Source organism: Marmota flaviventris, chromosome 14 (assembly GCF_047511675.1).
Source record: "Marmota flaviventris isolate mMarFla1 chromosome 14, mMarFla1.hap1, whole genome shotgun sequence".
Classification (NCBI taxonomy): Eukaryota; Metazoa; Chordata; class Mammalia; order Rodentia; family Sciuridae; genus Marmota; species Marmota flaviventris.
This window is the reverse complement of record NC_092511.1, coordinates 51737736-51757094: the sequence shown is the minus strand read 5'-3', so window position 1 is coordinate 51757094 and position 19359 is coordinate 51737736. Positions and strand designations below refer to the sequence as shown.

At 38.5% G+C, this 19359-nt stretch overlaps 1 protein-coding gene across 15 annotated transcripts in view; it reads left to right on the top strand.

Annotated features, from left to right (window-relative positions):
- Window positions 1-19359, top strand: part of Wdpcp (WD repeat containing planar cell polarity effector) — a 521998-nt gene that overhangs the window by 374319 nt on the left and 128320 nt on the right. The window lies entirely within an intron of this gene.

Sequence of the window (19359 nt, the reverse complement as noted above, 5' to 3'; positions counted from 1 at the left end):
ATGGCATGAGGATGAGTATGCTTTTGAATGTTCTCATGCTGGCATCCATTACTACCTTGGCCATTGGCACAGGGCCAATTGGAATGTCAACCATGCCATCTGATAATGCTATAAAAAGACCTATAGCTGCTGCTCTCCAGCCATCTGTGCCTTCCCTTGGCATGATACTGTTGGGTAGTTTGTCTTTAATTGGCACATGGTTTTTGTAGGGTGGCTTACATCTGCTACTCCTAGGCACTTGCTTGGTGATCAAGTTGACATAGAACTGCATCCTTGGCAATGTTTTTATATAAAGGAGTTTTACACCTGCTAACTTCTAAAATAATTATTACATATATTATAATTACAATTTAAAATATAATGAGCATACATGTCCTTTTGGACTCTGTGGAGTCAAATCTAGCTTGGACTTTCAAGTTTTAGCTTCCCCCAATTAGAAGTCTCCACTTAATAAGAATTAACTAATAAATGAGATGTATCTCTTTTGTTTTAGTAAAATGAGCATACATATAAATCTTTCCCACCTGCATCAAATCTCTAGAAATGATGGAAGATGCATAGGTATATTTGTGTTTTTTTAAAAGTTAGTAACTGGAATTGAAAATAAGAATGCCTGATAGATCAGAGTTTGCAAGAATCCACTGAAAACTGTAAAATAGAGATTGAAGAAAGAAGGCAGATTCCAAAATGTCAAGAGGAGAAGACTGTTACCAAAGTTGGTTGAACATCAAAAGTTCTCCATGCCCTGAAGAAGGGGATGCTAGGAAAAGGGAAAGTGTACCTGGGCAAGCAGGGATGAGTACTCAGGTGCTGCAACAGGGTGAATGAGTAGTAAAAAGTCAGAAAAAAACGTACTGATTAAACCATAGGTGTTTTTAGAAAAAAGTTGATTATATGAGTATGTTAAGATTTAAGCAGAGTAAAAGTGGATGGTGTTATGGACTTAATTGTGTCCTTATTTCCTATCAAATTCACATCCCAAACTTCTAACCCCATGTGACCATATATTGTTACAGAACCTTTGAAGAAGTAAATGAGTCCATTAGAGTGAGATTTTCATCCAACATGCTTGATTGTCTTTATAAGTAGAAGCGATACCAGGGATATATGTGCACAGAAGAAAGGCCATTTGAGGACATAGCAAGAAGGTAGCCATATGCAAGCCAAGGAAAGGCCTCAGGAGAACCATATCTGCTGATAGCTCGAAGTTGGACTTCTAACTGCCAGAGCTGTAAGAAAGTAATTTTCTATTAAGCTACTCATTCTTGGTATTTTGTTATGGCAATCTTAGCAGACTAATACAAAAGTTATAACTTTAGAAATAGTAAATAAGAAAAATACAGCAAAGCAGAGTTGATAAATTATTACAAAGCAAATGGAAAATAATCAAAGAAGATAATTGTGGTAAATAGAAAACACAAAAAGAGCTGGCAGGAATGTTTAGACATCAGTAGTTACAATGACAGGAGCAGCAGAAGGAACTGCAGAAGAGCATAAAGGACACCAGGACATTCCCTTCAACCTCTTATAGGAGAGCACCAGTCCATTTGTGAGGACAAGACTCTTCATGCCATAAGTCATTTCTCTGAAGATACCACCTAATAATGTGATCATCTTGAGGGGGTAAGTTCCAACCTATCAATTTTGAAGGGACACACACATTCAAACCATAGCATATAGACAAATCTTGCCAAGTATCAGATAAAATATTTAAAAACAAATAAATTAAAAGGAAAAAAATGAGGTGCTTTAAAAATGTTTCCACAGATACTTTGATGCTTCTCTTTTTAAAAGGTGATGACTCTTCCTCATCCTCTTGAGTATAAACTGGCTTTTATTAACTTCTTTCTAATTAATAGAATATGGTGGACATTCTGTTGTGTGATGTCTGAAAATAGGTAATGAAAGGCAGGGATAACTGCTGGTTTGCCTCCTTTTGTCTTGAATCACTTGCTCTGGGGGAGGTTAGCTGCCACAACAAAACAGTGTGATGCATCCTGTGAACCACTAGGAAGGAATTAGGGATCCAGCCAAAAGCCATGTGGATGAGCCACCTACAAGCAGATTGTTCACACCCAAACTTTCATGACTGCAGCTCTGGCAAAGGTTTTGACTATAACTTCTTGAGATCCTGGGTCACATTCACCTAGTTAAAACTTCCTGGATTCCTAACCTTCAGAAATTGAGGAAATAAATGTTTATTGCTTTTAGCTGCCTAATTTGGGTTTGTTATGAAGCAATAGATAACTAAAATTGAGAGATACTTCATGTTAATATAGTTGATAATAGAAGTGATCCATCAGGAGGATCACGAGTTCAAAGCCAGCCTTGGCAGCTTATCAAGGTCAAAAGAGGATGTGGCTCAGTGGTTAACACCTCCCCCCACCCAGGTTCAATCCCTGATACAAAACAACAACAAATTCAGAAGTGATCCATCAAATAGACATAGCACTATTTATTTAACCACATAGCTCCAAAGTATATTTTGTAAAAAGAAAAGCTTTCAAGGGAAAAGTAGAAAAAAATTCCATAGTCATAGTATAGGATTTAACATAGTCCTCAGAAAACCATACACAAAGCAGGAAAAAATTAAAATGTTGAGGATTTGAAGAACATAATTACAAAACTTGAGTTAATTGAGATGGTCTTTAATAAAGAATTAATATAATTAATAAAATCACAAAATCAAACTTAAATAATGATCATATCTAAACCATCAAGAAATCTGTGAAAATTCAAAAAGGTTGCTATATGGAGACTACATATAAAGTGACTTTTGTATGACAAAAGTGAAAACAGGGCTGAGGTTGTGGCTCAGTGGTAGAGTGCTTGCCTAGCATGTGTGAGGCACTGAGTTCGATCCCAGGAACCACATAAAAATTGAAAATAAATAAATAAAATAAAGGTATTGTGTCCATCTACAATTAAAAAAATTTTTTTAATTAAAAACAAACTGCAAAAATATTGCCCTTTTTAAAGATAACGTGTACCTTAAAATTTAAAAGCATATTTCTTACTAGCTCTTGAGCTAAATGTGATATCAAAGTGGAAATTATTAACTATGTAAGATTAATGACTATGAAAATAGTACACATCAAGAAATTTGGCTTGTTGTCAAAGCAGTAGTACCAGAAGAAATTTCATAACTTTAAGTCTTAAAGAGATTGAAAATAGGAGACTGGGAAGATGGCGGCGAGGGGAGTGCATTGCCCCTGTGTGCTGCTTCACTGTGTGGGAGTATGACAAGTCAGGACGGCTAAAGGCTATCTTGTTAGGAATTTCCAGCAATAGTGGGGTGCTCTGGAACCTGGAGGAAGGATTTCCATCGCACGAGGATCAGCTACGGGGACTCAAACGCGAGAGGTTTGTCGCACGGAGGGTAACACTGCTTATTCAGCAAATCGCCCCGCGGCTAGAGTCTGCAGCGCGCGCTGGGAAATGAGATAGCGATGCAGGGATACAGCGCTGCAGTTTCTGCCAGCTGTGCAAGCACCGTACTCAGGGCTGAATTCTGGGTTCGAGACGGGGGAAGGAAGCGGTCCATCTTGGTTCTCCACACCGGTCAGACCACAGAGGAGGCCAGCGGCCACCATGTTGGAAAGCTGACGTCACCATCCCTGTTTTCGACTGACCGCAGCTCATTCAGCCATAGAACAGGTAATTTCAGGCTGCCATTCGCCTGTGGCTTGCAGACAGATTGCTCGGGCTCAGTGCCTGGGTGCTTCCTAGTGCCTGCTCTTATCGGAGCGAGCACCGAGCGCGGGGCGGCCGAGTTCCGGCTCCCGGAACTGCCCTGGCCCAGGGCTAGGGAGCCTGCGGAGGCTGCTTCTTGGAGTCTGCTCTTATCAGAGCATACACCGAGCACGGAGCGGCCGAGTTACGGCTCCCGGAACTGCCCTGGCCCAGGGCTAGGAGCCCGCGGAAACTGCTTCTCGGTCCGGGTCCTGCCTGCTGAGGGCCGGTCAGGACTCACCCGTTGCTTTGGTTGCCCGGCAAGGGGAACGAAATGCTGCCATTCGCATAGGATACCAACATGGCAGAGATCTGATGTCATCAGAAAGCGGTGGAGGAGAGAACTTCATCAATACCAGCGGCGACAGAAACAGTTGGTCTCCTGGTGGGGGGGTGAGGCACAGACACCAGAGTCTCTCTCGATTTGTCGTCGAGCCAGAGGGGAGGAGCCGGGCCGCTGCCAGCGCCCTGAGCAGGCCCAGCGGCTCACCGGCGTGGTGACCGCGTGACCCCAATTGGAGAGGGGGCGGAGCGGAGCCGCCACCCGCGCCCGCAAGGTGGGCAGACCCGCGACCCAGTGGTACACGGGCGTGGTAGGAAGGGCAGGGCAGAGCCACCGCCCGCACATGCAAGGTAAGCAGACCTGTGACAGACTGGCGGGTCAGGCCCAGCGTCCTGCCAGCGTGGTACACACGTCACCCCAACTGGAGTAGGGGCAGAGCAGATCCTTCGCCCACACCCGGATCAGGCCCTGCCGGTGTGGTGGTCAGGTGACCCCAATTGGAGTGGGGGAGGAGCGAAACCGCCACCCGTGCCCGCAGGGTGAGCAGACCTATGACCAACCTGCAGATCAGGCACAGCGGTCCGCAGGCGTGGTAGGAGGGGCAGGGCAGAGCCGCCGCCCGCGCCTGCAAGGTAGGCAGACCTGCGACAGACCGGCGGATCAGGCCCAGGAGCCTGCCGGCGTGGTAGCAGAGTCGCCGTCCATGCCAGGAACAGGCCCAGCGAACTGCCGGCGGGGTAGTCACGACATCCCAATTGGAGTAGGGGCAGAGCAGAGCCACCACCCGTGCCCGAAAGGTGGGCAGATCTGCGACCTACCAGCGGGACAGGCCCAGTGGCCTGCCGGTACGACAGACACGTCACCCCATTTGGAGTAGGGGCAGAGTAGAGCCGCCGCCCGCGCCTGCAGGGTAGGCAAACCTGCAACCAACCGGCGGATAAGGCCCGGTGGCCTGCCGGCGTGGTACAATCGTCACCCCAATTGGAGTAGGGGCAGAACAGAGCCGCCTCCAGCGCCCAGAACAGGCCCAGTGACCTGCCGGCGTGGTAGTCACGACACCCCAATTGGAATAAAGAGCGAGCAGAGCCGCCGCCCGCGCCTGCAGGAAAGAAACGCAAGCAGTATGAAAAGACAAGGAAAGAAAGGACCACAAGCAATGCAGGTCAACGCAACTTTAGAAGAGGTAACAGCTGCAGCAGATGGAATGTCAGATAAAGAATTCAGGATATACATGCTTCAGATGATCTGGAGTATCAAGGAAGACATTAGACAGCAAAATCAGACAATGAAAGATCACTTCGACAATGAATTACGCAAACAAATCCAGGAAGCAAAGGATCAACTTTACAGGGAGATAGAGGTTATAAAAAACAAACAAACAGAAATCCTAGAAATGCAGGAAGCAATAAACCAACTTAAAAACTCAATGGAGAATACTACCAGCAGAGTAGAACACTTAGAAGATAGAACATCCGACAATGAAGACAAAGTATTTCAACTGGAAAAGAACATAGACAGCTCAGCAAGACTGTTAAGAAACCATGAGCAGAACATCCAAGAAATATGGGATAACATTAAGAGACCAAACTTAAGAGTCATTGGGATACAGGAAGGTACAGAGCTCCAAACCAAAGGAATGAGCAGTCTATTCAATGAAATAATATGAGAAAACTTCCCAGACTTGAAGAATGAGACAGAATCCCAAATCCTAGAAGCCTACAGGACGCCGAATGTGCAAAATCATAAGAGATCCACACCTAGACACATTATAATGAAGATGCCCAACATACAGAATAAGGAGAGAATTTTAAAAGCTACAAGAGAAAGGAAGCAGATTACATTTAGGGGTAAGCCAATCAGGATAACAGCTGATCTTTCAACACAGACTCTGAAAGCTAGAAGATCCTGGAATAACATATTTCAAACACTGAAAGAAAATGGGTTCCAACCAAGAATTGTGTATCCAGCGAAATTAAGCTTCAGGATGGAAGATGAAATTAAAACCTTCCACGATAAACAAAAGTTTAAAGAATTCGCAGCTAGAAAACCATTTCTTCAAAACATCCTTGGCAAAACATTACAGGAAGAGGAAATGGAAAATAACAATGAAAACCAACAGTGGGAGGTAGGACAATAAAAGGGGAGGGGGAAATAATCATAGAGGAAAACAAACCATGTTTAGTAACATAAATAAACAAATATGGCTGGAAAAACAACCCATATCTCAATAATGACCCTAAATGTTAATGGCTTAAACTCACCAATTAAGAGACACAGGCTAGTAGAATGGATCACAAAACAAGACCCAACAATATGCTGCCTACAGGAGACGCATTTGATAGGAAAAGACATACATAGGCTGAAGGTGAAAGGTTGGGAAAAATCATATCACTCATATGGACTTCGGAAACAAGCAGGAGTGTCCATACTCATATCAAATAAAATAGATTTCAAGCCAAAGTTAATCAAAAGGGATAAAGAGGGACACTACATACTGCTTAAGGGAACCATACACCAACAAGACATAACAATCATAAATATTTATGCCCCAAACAATGGTGCAGCTATGTTCGTCAAACAAACTCTTCTCAAGTTCAAGAGTCTAATAGACCACCATACAATAATCATGGGAGACTTCAACACACCTCTCTCGCCACTGGACAGATCTTCCAAACAAAAGTTGAATAAGGAAACTATAGAACTCAATAACACAATTAATAACCTAGACTTAATTGACATATATAGAATATACCACCCAACATCAAGCAGTTACACTTTTTTCTCAGCAGCACATGGATCCTTCTCAAAAATAGATCACATATTATGTCACAGGGCAACTCTTAGACAATATAAAGGAGTAGAGATAATACCATGCATCTTATCTGATCATAATGGAATGAAACTGAAAATCAACGATAAAAGAAGGAAGGAAAAAGCATACATCACTTGGAGAATGAACAAAAGGTTACTGAATGATCAATGGGTTATAGAAGACATCGAGGAGGAAATTAAAAAATTCTTAGAGATAAATGAAAACACAGACACAACATATCGGAATCTATGGGACACATTGAAAGCAGTTCTAAGAGGAAAATTCATTGCTTGGAGTTCATTCCTTAAAAAAAGGAAAAACCAACAAATAAATGATCTCACACTTCATCTCAAAATCCTAGAAAAAGAAGAGCAAAACAACAGCAAAAGAAGTAGAAGGCAAGAAATAATGAAAATCAGAGCTGAAATTAATGAAATCGAAACAAAAGAAAGAATTGAAAAAATTGACAAAACTAAAAGTTGGTTCTTTGAAAAAATAAACAAAATCGACAGACCCTTAGCCATGCTAGCGAAGAGAAGAAGAGAGAGAACTCAAATTACTAGCATACGGGATGAAAAAGGCAATATCACAACAGACTTCAGAAATACAGAAGATAATCAAAAACTATTTTGAATCCTTATGCTCGAATAAATTAGAAGATAGTGAAGGCATAGATAAATTTCTTAAGTCATATGATCTGCCCAGATTGAGTCAGGAGGATATAGACAACCAAAACAGACCAATATCAATTGAGCAAATAGAAGAAACCATAAAAAGACTACCAAATAAGAAAAGCCTAGGACCGGATGGGTATACAGCAGAGTTTTACAAAACCTTTAAAGAAGAACTAATACCAATACTTTTCAAGCTACTTCAGGAAATAGAAAAGGAGGGAGAACTTCCAAATTCATTCTATGAGGCCAACATCACCCTGATACCTAAACCAGACAAAGACACTTCAAAGAAAGAAAACTACAGACCAATATCTCTAATGAACCTAGATGCAAAAATCCTCAATAAAATTCTGGCGAATCGGATACAAAAACATATCAAAAAAATTGTGCACCATGATCAAGTAGGATTCATCCCTGGGATGCAAGGCTGGTTCAATATACGGAAATCAATAAATGTTATTCACCACATCAATAGACTTAAAAATAAGAACCATATGATCATCTCGATAGATGCGGAAAAAGCATTCGACAAAGTACAGCATCCCTTTATGTTCAAAACTCTAGAAAAACTAGGGATAACAGGAACATACCTCAATATTGTAAAAGCAATCTATGCTAAGCCTCAGGCTAGCATCATTCTGAATGGAGAAAAACTGAAGGCATTCCCTCTAAAATCTGGAACTAGACAGGGATGCCCTCTCTCTCCACTTCTGTTCAACATAGTTCTCGAAACACTGGCCAGAGCAATTAGACGAAAGAAATTAAAGGCATAAAAATAGGAAAAGAAGAACTTAAATTATCACTGTTTGCAGATGGCATGATTCTATACCTAGCAGACCCAAAAGGCTCTACAAAGAAACTATTAGAGCTAATAAATGAATTCAGCAAAGTGGCAGGATATAAAATCAACACGCATAAATCAAAGGCATTCCTGTATATCAGCGACAAATCCTCAGAAATGGAAATGAGGACAACCATTCCATTCACAATATCTTCAAAAAAAATAAAATACTTGGGAATCAACCTAACAAAAGAGGTAAAAGACTTATACAGTGAAAACTACAGAACCCTAAAGAGAGAAATAGAAGAAGATCTTAGAAGATGGAAAAATATACCCTGTTCATGGATAGACAGAACCAATATCATCAAAATGGCGATATTACCAAAAGTTGTCTATTGGTTTAATGCAATGCCAATCAAAATCCCAACGGCATTTCTTGTAGAAATAGAGAAAGCAATCATGAAATTCATATGGAACAATAAAAGACCCAGAATAGCAAAAACAATGCTAAGCAGGAAGTGTGAATCAGGCGGTATAGCGATACCAGACTTCAAACTATACTAAGAGCAATAGTAACAAAAACAGCATGGTACTGGTACCAAAACAGGCGGGCGGACCAATGGTACAGAATAGAGGACACAGAAACCAATCCACAAAACTACAACTATCTTATATTTGATAAAGGGGCTAAAAGCATGCAATGGAGGAAGGATAGCATCTTCAACAAATGGTGCTGGGAAAACTGGAAATCCATATGCAACAAAATGAAACTGAATCCCTTTCTCTCGCCATGCACAAAAGTGAATTCAAAATGGATCAAGGAGGTTGATATCAAATCAGAGACATGCCGTCTGATAGAAGAAAAAGTTGGCTACGATCTACATTCGTTGGGGTCGGGCTCCAAATTCCTCAATAGGACACCCATAGCACAAAAGTTAATAACTAGAATCAACAAATGGGACTTACTCAAACTAAAAAGTTTTTTCTTAGCAAAAGAAACAATAAGAGAGGTAAATAGGGAGCCTACAACCTGGGAACAAATCTTTACTCCTCACACTTCAGATAGAGCCCTAATATCCAGAGTATACAAAGAACTCAAAAAATTAGACAATAAGAGAACAAACAACCCAATCAACAAATGGGCCAAGGACCTGAACAGACACTTCTCAGAGGAGGACATACAGTCAATCAACAAGTACATGAAAAAATGCTCACCATCTCTAGCAGTCAGAGAAATGCAAATCAAAACCACCCTAAGATACCATCTCACTCCAGTAAGATTGGCAGCCATTAGGAAGTCAAACAACAACAAGTGCTGGCGAGGATGTGGGGAAAAGGGTACACTTGTACATTGCTGGTGGGACTGCAAATTGGTGCAGCCAATTTGGAAATCAGTATGGAGATTTCTTTGAAAGCTGGGAATGGAGCCACCATTTGACCCAGCTATTCCCCTTCTTGGTCTATTCCCTAAAGACCTAAAAAGAGCATGCTACAGGGAAACTGCTACATCGATGTTCATAGCAGCACAATTCACAATAGCAAGACTGTGGAACCAACATAGATGCCCTTCAATAGACGAATGGATAAAAAAAATGTGGCATTTATACACAATGGAGTATTACTCTGCATTAAAAAATGACAAAATCATAGAATTTGCAGGGAAATGGATGGCATTAGAGCAGATTATGCTAAGTGAAGCTAGCCAATCCCTAAAAAACAAATGCCAAATGTCTTCTTTGATATAAGGAGAGTAACTAAGAACAGAGTAGGGACGAAGAGCATGAGAAGAATATTAACATTAAACAGGGATGAGAGGTGGGAGGGAAAGGGAGAGAGAAGGGAAATTGCTTGGAAATCGAAGGAGACCCTCAGGGTTATACAGTTGAGGGGGTAGAGAGAGAGGAGGGGAGGGGAGGGGAGAGGTGGGGAGGGGGGATGGTGGAGGATGGGAAAGGCAGCAGAGCACAACAGACATTAGTATGGCAATATGTAAATCAATGGATGTGTAACTGATGTGATTCTGCAATCTGTGTATGGGGTGAAGGTGGGAGTTCATAACCCACTTGAATCAAAGTGTGGAATATGATATGTCAAGAAATTTGTAATGTTTTGAACAACCAACAATAAAAAATTATAAAAAAAAAAGAGAGATTGAAAATAATTGGCCTACACTTTTATCTCAAGAGGGAAAAGAAAGACATTAAGCCCAAGGAATATGTAGAAAAAATGGAATTAGGAAAGATTTAAAAAAAAACGAGAAATTTAAGTGCCAGGCTTGACTGGCACATACTTAAGAGTTCTAGCTGCTTGGAAGATAGAAACAGCAGGATCACTTTAGCCCATAAGTTTGATATTAGCCTCATAAGTATAGTAAGACCCTGTCTCCAAAATAAATAAATGAAAGAAAGAATTTCAATAAAATTCCTAGAAAAGACCTGTTGGTATTTAGAGAAATAGGATCTATATACATAGAAAAAGACTCCACTAAGATTAAGATAAATGACATAATTTACAGACACAGGAAATTATTTTTAAAATAACATACTATTAATTTTATTTTGGATTTATTTTTAAAGTATGGATAAAAATATATAATAAAATGATCAATCACTATATACCAATTACAAAACTTGAGTTAATTGAGATGGTCTTTAATAAAGAATTAATATAATTAATAAAATCACAAAATCAAACTTAAATAATGATCCATATCTAAACCATCAAGAAATATATATACCAATCACCTACTTTTATCAATTACTTATACATGAACTAAATACATTTCATTTTTTACTTCCCACCACCTTACATTGTTTTTATTTATTTATTATTGCTTTCTTTTTTCCTTTTTTTTTTTAAGTACTGTATTCTTTTTGTTCTAAATCCTTCAGTATTTGTCTCTAAAAGGCCTCATTTATTTGGTTTTGCTGTTTATGGTGCTGGGGATTAAACCCAGGGCCTCAAGTATGCTAGGCAAGTACTCTACCACTGAGCTATATCCTCTGCAAGTTATAAAATGTTTTTATTTTGAGAAAGGCTCTTGCTGAATTTCCAAGGCTGCCTTAAAACTTGTGATCCTCTTACCTCAGCTTCCCTTGTAGCTGGCATGTGCCATCATGCCTAGCTCAAAAATTCATTTTTTAAAGAACATAATTGTTACCTAAGTACATATATGAAGATATGAAGACACAAATTGGTATGAATATACTATGTATACAATCAGAGATATGAAAAATTAAGCTCTATATATGTAATAAGAATTGTAATGCATTTTGCTGTTATATATAAATAAAAATAAATTTTTAATTTTTTTTTTTAAAAAAGGAGTAAACAAAGAAGGTAGGTCAATAATGCCCAACCACTCTCTCCTCTCTCCTGCCATAATCAATTTCTCAGGGGAGGTAGAAATTAAATAAATCATCAGAAATATTTTCACATTATTTGGGTCCAGTCACAATTTTAAAATTTAATAACAAAGGTCACAGTATTGTCATGAACCTTTTTCCCAACAATAAATCTATCATGACTTGGGAAAAAAAAGAACATAATTGTATAATATCATCACATCCAGAGAAATTCACCATAGTTTCTAAATATCATCCAGTATCCAATTGATGTTCAATTTCCCACATTATCTCCTGAAATGTTTATTAAAACTTTAAATAACTAGGTTCTCTCTCAGGATGCAAACAAGGTCCACTATTACATTTGGTTCAGGTTTCTCATATATGTATTTTAATCAGAGTTTCAGCTCTCTCTCTTGTCCTCACTTGTTCTGCAATTTTTCTGTTGAAGAAACTGAATACTTTGTTCTTGAAGAGTGTCACATGTTCTGAATTGTGCTAACTGCATATTTTTAGAGTTTTTAACATGCTTCTCAGTCTTTGGCAAAGATGTTTCATAAGTATTGTTATATGCCTCTATCAATAGATAAATAGGGATTGGACGCAGTGGCACATGTCTGTAATCCCCTCCTGAGTTGGAGGCTGAGGGAAGAGGATTACAAGTTCAAAGCCAGCCTCAGCAACTTAGACCCTGTATCAAAATAAAAAATGAAAATGGCTGGGCATGTGGCTCAGTGGTTAAGCACCCCTAGGTTCGATCCCCATAACAAAAAAAAAAAAAAAAAGAAAACATTGTGTTTTGTTTTGTTTTGTTTTTTTTGACATTAAGGTTAATCAATGAGTTCAGGACTTAGCAGCTTAATGTAGTCATAATAAACTTCTCCTAAGCTTTCCACATGATTGTTTTAATAGAAATTTAGGATTTTATTGCCTATGTTCATTATTTTATTAAGGCTAAACAGTATTCTATCATTTCATTTTCATTCATTACTATCATTTGTAATTTTCCACTCATCTTTGGATTCCTCAGATATAATTCATGTAGAAAATAAGGATAAATGTTTGATTCTTTAACTATATTTACTAGATAACAATAGATTGTCTTCCTAGCATTCTCCAAGAGTTATCAATTAGATTTTTTAATGTTATTGTTAATTAATTAATCTATTTAACATATTTTATTTGTTATTTTTAGTTATATGTGATAGTAGAATATATTTTGGCATATTATATAGACATGGAGTATAACTTACTCAAATTAGGATCCCATTTTTGTGGTTGAATATAATGTGGTGCACTGGTCATATATTCATTTATGAATAATATGTTATTTTTAAATCTATAATATTGAATGATAATTTAAATTTACCAATTTTTTGTTTTTTAATTTTATTCATGACAGTAGAAGGTATTTTGACATATTATATTTATGTGAAATATAACTTCCCATTCTTGTGGTTGTACATGATGTGGAGTTACACTGGTCATGTATTCATATGTGAACATAGGAAAGTTGTGTCAGATTCATTCCACTGTCTTTCTTTTTCCCATCTCCCCTATCTTGCCTTCATTCCCCATTGTCTAATCCAATGAACTTTTATTCTCCCTACCCCTTATTGTGTGTTAGCATTGGAACATCAGAGAGGACATTCAGCGTTTGGTTTGGGGGAATTGGTTTGTTTCACTTAGCATGACAGTCTCTAGTTTCATCCATTTACCGGCAAATGCCAAAATTTCATTCCTCTTTATGGCTGAGTAATATTCCATTGTGTGTATGTGTGTGTGTATATATATATATATATATATATATATATATACACACACACACACACACACACACACACACACACATTTTCTTGATCCATTTATCTCTTGAAGGGCATGTAGGTTGGGTCCATAGCTTAGCTATTATGAATTGAGCTGCTATAAACATTGATGTGGCTGCTAAAGTATGCTGATTTCGAGTCCTTTGCGTATATGCCAAGGAGTGGGATAGCTAGGTCAAATGGTGGTTCCAGGCCAAGTTTTATGAGGAATCTGCATACTGCTTTCCAGAGTGGTTGTACCAAATTGCAATCTCTTCAGGAATGCATGAGTGAACCTTTCCCCCACAAATCCTCTTTGACATTTATTGTTACTTGTATTCTTGATAATTGCCATTCTGTCTCCAGTGAGATGAAATCTTAGTGTACTTTTAATTTTTGCATTTCTCTAATTGTTAGGGGTGTTGAATATTTTTTTTCATATATTCCTGACTGATCATATTTTTTCTTCTGTGAAGTGACTGTTCAGTTTCTGTGCCATTTATTGTTATTTGTTTTTCTGGTGTTAAATTTTTGGAGTTCTTTATATATCCTGGAGATTAACACTGTATCTGAGGTGTAGGTGGCAAAGATTTTCTCCCATTCTGTAGCCTCTTTCTTTACATTCTTGATTGTGTCCTTTGCTGTGAAGCAGCTTTTCAGTTTGATACCATTCTATTTATTCTTTATTTTACTTCTTGCACTTTAGGAGTCTTGTTGAGGAACTCATTTCCTAAGCTGGTATGGTGGAAGGTTGGGCCTACTGTTTCTTCCAGTAGGCACAGACTCTCTGGTCTAATGCCTAGGTCCTTGATCTACTTTGAGTTTTAAGCAGGATTAGAAATAGGGGTTTAATTTCATTTTGCTATATATGGATTTCCAGTTTTCCCATCACTATTTGTTGAAGAGGCTGTCTTGTCTCCAATGTATGTATTTGGCACCTTTGTCTAGTATGAGATAACTGTATTTATGTGAGTTTGTGTCTTCTATTCTGTATGATTGGTCTTCATTGTCTATTCTGGTGCCAATATCGTGCTGTTTTTGTTACTGTAGCTCTGTAGTATAATTTAAGGTCTGATATTGTGATGCCTCTTGTATCACTTTTCTCACTAAGGATTACTTTGGCTATTCTGGGCCTCTTATTTTTCCAAATGAATTTTATGACTGCTTTATCTATTTCTATGAAGAATGTTATTGGAATTTTAATAGGAATTGCATTAAATCTCTATATAGCTTTTGGCAGTGTGGCCATTTTGACAATATTAATTCTGCCTATCCAAGAACATTGGCAATCTTTTCATCTTCTAAGATCTTCAATTTCTTTCTTTAGTGTTCTGTAGTTTTCATTGTAGAGGTCTTTCACCTCTTTTCTTGGATTGATTCCCAATTATTTCAGTTTTTTTTATCCCATTGTGAATGGATAGTTTTCCTAATTTCTCTTTCAGTTGGTACATCACTGATGTATAGGAACACAACTGATTTATGAGTTTGCTGAATTCACTTATGAGTTCTAGAAGCTTTTCTGGTGAAGTTGTTTTGGGTCTTCTAAATATTAGAATCATGTCATTGGCAAATAGGGGTAGTTTGAGTTCTTCTTTTCCAATTAATATCCCTTTAATTTCTCTCTCCTGGCTAAGAGCTCTGGCTAGAGTTTTAAAGGACTATGTTAAATAGAAGTAGTGAAAAAAGGGCATCCCTGTCTTGTTCCACTTTTTAGAGGAAGTCCTTTCATTTTTTTTCTCCATTTAGAATGGTGTTGGCCTTGGGTTTAGCATAAATAGGTTCCACAATGTTGAGGTATGTTCCTACTATCCTTAGTTTTTCTAGTGTTTTGAAGATGAATGGATGCTGTATTTTATCAAATGGTTTTTCTGTATCTATTGAGATAATCATGTGATTCTTTAATTCTATTGATGTGATGGATTATGTTTACTGATTTCTATATGTTGAACCAACCTTGCATCCCTGGGGTAAACCCCACTTGATCAAGATGTATTATCTTTTTAATATTTTTTGTATGCAATTTGCCAGTATTTTATTAAGACTTGCCAGTATTTTATCTAGCCTCATAGAATGAGTTTGGAAGGGTTCTCTTCTTTTCTGTTTCTTAGAATGATTTGAGGAGGATTGGTGTTAGTTCTTCTTTGACTGTCTAGTAGAACTCAGCTGAGAATCTGTCTGGTCCTGGGCTTTTCTTTCTTGGTGGTCTTTTGATAGTATCTTCAGTTTCACTGCTTGAAAAGAGGCATGTTAAAATCACTCAGTATTATTATGTTGTGGTCAAATTGATTCTTGAAATTGAGCCTGGTTTGGTTGATTGTAGATGCCCCATTGTTTGGGGCATATATAGTTATAATTGTTACTTCTTGTTGATGTATCATTCCCTTTAGCAGTATGAAATATCCTTCTTTGTCCCTTCTGATCAATTTTGGCTTGAAGTTCACTTTATCTGATATGAGGTTAGAAACCCCTGCTTGTTTATGAGATCCATGTGAATGATATGTACTTTCACATTCTTTTACCTTCAGTCTGTGGGTATCTTTGCCTTTGAGGTGAGTCTCTTGGAGACAGCATATTGTTAGGTTTTGTTTTTTAATCCAATCTGCCAATCTTATATGTTTTGATTGGTGAGTTTAGGCCATTACATTGAATGTTATTATTAAGAAATGATTTTTATTTATATTTTGGCTATTCTTCTAGTTTGGTTCCTCTATTTGCTAGTTTTCACTTTTATTTTTTATTTCTTCTTTAATAAATATTTTATTGAGAATATTTTGTAGTGCAGTCTTTCTAGTTGTGAATTCTTTTAACTTTTGTTTAATATGCGAAGGTTTTTATTTCATTTTCAATTCTGAAGCTCAGTTTTGCTTGGTATAGTATTCTTGGCTGGCATCCTTTTTTTTTTTTTTAAGAGCTTGGTATATGTTATTCCAACACTTCCTAACTTTGAAGGTCTGGGTTGAGAAATCAGCTGAGATCCAGATTGGTTTCCCTATAAATGTGACCTTCATTTTTTCTCTGGCAGCCTTTAGGCTTACATCCCTGTTCTGTATGTTAGGCATTTATTTTCATAATGTGCCTTGATATGGATGTATTGTAATTTTATATAAGTGGAGTCATGTAAGCCTCCTGTATTGGACTTTTCATTTCCTTTTTTAGGTTTGGTAAATTTTCTGATATTATTTCATTGAAATGATTGTGCATTCCTTTAGTTTATATCACCAAGCCTTCATCTATTCTGATAAATCTTAAATTTGGTCTTTTCCGATTATCTCATGTTTCCTGGAAGTTCTGTTTGTCTCTTAATATCTTTTTCCATGGTCAACTATGTTGTCTTCACTGCCTGAAACACTGTCTTCCAAGTGGTCTAGTCTGTTGGTGATGTTTTCCATTGAATCTTGAATTTTGTTTATTGATTGTTTCATTTCTAGGATTTCTGCTTGACTTTTTTTCAGAATCTCTCTTTATGGAAGTGGTCTTTCACTTCCTGTATTTTCTCTTTGTTGTCAATCCTTACATTGTTCTTTACCTCACAGATCAATTGAACTGTGTGCATTCTAAACTTTTTCTCTGACACTTTTTTCCCACTGTAGTGTTGATGGATTCTGTTATTGAAGCATCTTTGTTTGTTTGGGGTGAATTTTTCTCCGGCTCTTTCATGTTGTTTATGTGTCTACCCATTTAACACTATGGATCTGAGGCAGTAGAGATTCTACCCTGTAGACTTACAGTGTCCCTGAAAGTTTCCACTACTTCACTGTTTAGGGGGAGACAAATAATATCAACAACCAGTGCAAACAATATACAACATTCACCAGACAGTTCCTGGTGTGACGTCTAAAGTGTTCATTGTTACTATAAACAGAAATGATATGGTTAGTTATTGTCTAAGTTTGCAAAAGGGTTTGCAATTTGAAATGGTGGAGATGGAGAGAACAGAAGTGATGTAGGATGTGATAATTATGAGGGAGGAGGAGCGAAGATAGAAGTAAAAAATTAAAGGAAGAGTGAAACAGAATAATAGAGATTGGCTATTAGAATAAAAGAGAGAAAGACAACCAAGGGAAACAGATAAGTGAGAGAAAAAGTATAAAGTAAAAATTTTTAAAAATAAAATACAAAACAAAAGTGAAATGTACTCATCAGACATCCTAGTCCTCAAAAAATTGATCCATGAAAAATAATTTGCTTCAGTTCTAGAAATGTGAAAAAAACACGTAAATGTCCATGAACCATGAAAAGTTAAACAGTTGTTTTCATTGGAGTTCAAAAATTGTTTTCCTTCTCAGCAGTGTTAGGTGGGGTCATCTGGAGAGTGATGCTTGCTTCCGCACTCAGGGTGGATTGCTAGTTTGAGAGAGGTAATCCCATAGGCAGAACTCCTGGAGGTGGGGTTTAAACTTAGGTAGGCTCCAGGCTGTTGGGTGAATGCCAGTTGGTCTGGAGGTTTTAAATTAGCATACCTCCAGGCTCTAGCAATTGATGGTCCACAGTGGAAGACTTCACCCCAGAATCTCCCCTGGGTGTGTTGGATGAGCCAGTTTTTAGTCCACTCCATCACCTGTGGACTCCACATTTTCCGGTGTCAGGTTCAGTCTCCAAACTCAATCTCTCCTTTCCCCAACCCTTTCAAATTCCTTGACAGGTGTGTCTCTCCCAGCCAGTCCTGCAAGCAGCCAGATTGGAGGAGGAGGGGGAGAGCCAGGTGTGTTTCCACTATTGTCCCCTTTGTAAATCTCTCTCCATGTTTATTTTTTTCCTGGTCACTGAGGCACATTCTATGTTATGCAGTGTGGGTTTGCCGGTATTTCCAGCCAAACTCTGTTTTGCCAAGAATCAGCTCCTTCAGATGCTGACTCCTGCACTGCAGCTGCAGAATGGTTCCTTCCTCTGTCCTGCACATGCAGTCAAGGGAGAGTGGAGCTTCTTTTCTATGCAAGGATATTTTGCAGTAACTTTCAGTTTAGTTGGGCAGTGTCTTTGATCTCTAAACTCTCTGTTCCCAGACACACCTCAGTCCTCCTAAAAATGTGGGTTCCTTTAATTCCCTCCACTTTGCTCACTGAGGACTGCTCTGTCTGGTGCCTCCAGCTGTGACATCAGATGTGGCACTTGGGATTTCTTCCTTATTTCATTATATCCAACCTCCTGAGTCCCCTGATCTGCTTTGAATATATTAAGTTCCAGTAAAGTTCCCCCCTCCACCTTCCCTTCCCTTCCCTTCTCTCTCTCTCTCTCTCTCTCTCTCTCTCTCTCTCTCTCACCCTCACCCTCACCCTCTCTCCCTCTCTCCCTCTCCTTCTTTCCCTCTCCCTCTCCTTCTTTCCCTCTCCTTCTTTCCCTCTCCCTTTCCCTCTCCCTCTTTCCCTCTCTCCTTCTTTCCCTCTCTCCCTCTTTCCCTCTCTCCCTCTCTCCTTCCCCATATCATTATATGATCACCATCACAATGAAGTTATAGACCATTTCCATTACCCCAAAGTGTTCTCCTTGAAGTCACTCAGCTCCCAGAATTCAGATGTTCTTTTTGCCATTATGGATTAAAATTTTGTAGAATTCAATTTAAATGAAATACATCGTATTTTTTTTTTGAACTTTTGCATATGGTTTTCCAGTTATTTCAAAACTGTCCTTTCTCCACAGATTGCTCTTGTGTTTCTTTGAAGATCAGTTTGGCATTCGTGGGGGGCTATTTCTAAACTCTCTATTTTATTGATTATATGTTTATGCTAGTAGTCTTCAACCAAGGTGATTTTATACTCTCCCCATCCCTGGGGATACCATTTGGCAATGTCTGGAGACAGTGTTAGTTGTCACAGCTTTAGTTCTATTGGTATGTAATGGGTATAAGCCAAGGATGTTGCTAATCATTCTATTATGCAGCTCTCCAGAATGAAAAATTATCTGGCCCAAAATATTAGAGCTGAGGTTTTG